The sequence below is a fragment of the Populus nigra genome, chromosome 2 (assembly GCF_951802175.1).
Source record: "Populus nigra chromosome 2, ddPopNigr1.1, whole genome shotgun sequence".
In the NCBI taxonomy this organism is placed as follows: Eukaryota; Viridiplantae; Streptophyta; class Magnoliopsida; order Malpighiales; family Salicaceae; genus Populus; species Populus nigra.
In genome coordinates, this window is record NC_084853.1 from 21,903,478 (window position 1) to 21,905,977 (window position 2,500).

A 2,500-nucleotide genomic window follows, 5' to 3' on the forward strand; every position below is an offset into this window, starting at 1 on the left:
GATTTGTGCGGCTGCAGGTTCGTCGGGGAAAATCGGCAGCGCAGATTTTTCGACGAACATGGGCTGGACGATGGACTGTCCAGGCCAGGCAGGAAAATTTGTCGAGGGGACACGCTGACGAAACAGCGCTGGTTCAGGCACGGCGGGCAGTGTTGGAATCGGCAGCGCCGACGAAATCGGCAAAGTCGGCAGAATCGGCAGCGCAGATTTTTCGACGAACATGGGCTGGACGCTGGACTGGCCGGGCCATGCAGGAAAATTCATCGAGGGGACACGCTGACGAAACAGCGCTGGTTCAGGCACGGCGGGCAGTGTTGGAATCGGCAGCGCCGACGAAATCGGCAAAGTCGGCAGAATCGGCAGCGCAGATTTTTCGACGAACACGGGCTGGACGCTGGACTGGCCGGGCCATGCAGGAAAATTCATCGAGGGGACACGCTGACGAAACAGCGCTGGTTCAGGCACGGCGGGCAGTGGTGGAATCGGCAGCGCCGACGAAATCGGCAAAGTCGGCAGAATCGGCAGCGGGTGCTGGCGATGGGTCTGGACGGGCTGGATAGTCCAAGGCTCGACGAGAAAGACCGCTGGTTTAGACACTGGGGCAGTGGCAGCCCGCGGGGCAGTGTCGGCAGATTCGGCAGCAGTGTCTGCCGATTCGGCAGCGTTGGCTTGTTGGCGCGGGGGGCCGATGCGAGTGGGGACTTGGGCAGCGGGCAGTGAAAGCAAGAGTTTCCCCGATGCTGCCGGGAAAAACGCTCCCCGGGATGGCCGGGTGAGATGACCCGGCGGCCCGCGACGGGTCATTCAATTCCATGCCCCGTCAACATAACTCCCGATGTACTGTTTGCTTTTTCGGAAGAAGAGATCCATCCCCCCATCCTCGGCCAGCCAAAAACGCTCCAATTAATGGCCGGGTGAGATGACCCGGCGGCCCGCGACGCGTCATTCAATTCCATGCCCCGTCAACATAACTCCCGATGTACTGTTTGCTTTTTCGGAAGAAGAGATCCATCCCCCCATCCTCGGCCAGCCAAAAACGCTCCAATTAATGGCCGGGTGAGATGACCCGGCGGCCCGCGACGCGTCATTCAAATCACTGCCCTATCGGCTACAACTGCTGATGGGTGGGATTAGAGGCCTGCCATGGTGGTGAGGGGCGGCGAGGACCGTGAAAGCTAGAGTTTTTCAGAGGCTGCCAGGAAAAAGGCCCCTCGGGTGGCGGGGTGCGAGGACCAGGCGCGTCATTCAATTCTCTTCCCTATCAACTTGGCTCCCGTTGGCGGGATTGGAGGCCTACTGTTTGTTACAGGGCTAAAATCGTCAGGGGAAGAGCTGACGAAACAATGCTGGTTTGGATGCAGGGGGTAGTGTTGGAATCGGCAGCGCGGACAAAATCGGCAAAGTCGACAAAAAAGACTGTTGGTCTGGACATCGGGGCAGCGGCAGCCATGCCGACAGGGGGGGAAATCGGCAGCGCAGATTTGTGCAGCTGCAGGTTCGTCGGGGAAATCGGCAGCGCAGATTTTTCGATGAACATGGGCTGGAAGATGGACTGTCCAGGCCAGGCAGGGAAATTCGTCAAGGGGACACGCTGACGAAACAGCGCTGGTTTAGACACGGTGGGTGCAGTGTTGGAATCGGCAGCGCCGACGAAATCGGCAAAGTCGGCAGAATCGGCAGCGGGTGCTGGCGATGAGTCTGGACGATTTATAGTCCAGGGCTTGATGGAAAAGACTGTTGGTCCAGACAATGGGGCAGTGGCAGCGCGGATTTGTGCAGCTGCAGGTTCGTCGGGGAAAATCGGCAGCGCAGATTTTTCGACGAACAGGGGCTGGGCGCTGGACTGGCCGGGCCAGGCAGGAAAATTCGTCAGGGGGCCACGCTGACGAAAACAGGGGCTGCGGAGTGGAAAATCGGCAGCGCAGATTTTTCGACGAACAGGGGCTGGACCGGCCGGGCCAGGCAGGAAAATTCGTCAGGGGGGCACGCTGACGAAAAGAGGGGCTGCCGCGTGGAAAATCGGCAGCGCAGATTTTTCGACGAACAGGGGCTGGACTGGCCGGGCCAGGCGGGAAAATTCGTCAGGGGGGCACGCTGACGAAAAGAGGGGCTGCCGCGTGGAAAATCGGCAGCGCAGATTTTTCGACGAACAGGGGCTGGACGCTGGACTGGGCCAGGCAGGAAAATTCGTCAGGGGGCACGCTGACGAAAAGAGGGGCTGCCGCGTGGAAAATCGGCAGCGCAGATTTTTCGACGAACATTCGTCAGGGGGGCACGCTGACGAAAAGAGGGGCTGCCGCGTGGAAAATCGGCAGCGCAGATTTTTCGACGAACATTCGTCAGGGGGGCACGCTGAGGAAAACAGGGGCTGCCGCGTGGAAAATCGGCAGCGCAGATTTTTCGACGAACAGGGGCTGGACGCTGGACTGGGCCAGGCAGGAAAATTCGTCAGGGGGCACGCTGACGAAAAGAGGGGCTGCCGCGTGGAAAATCGGCAGCG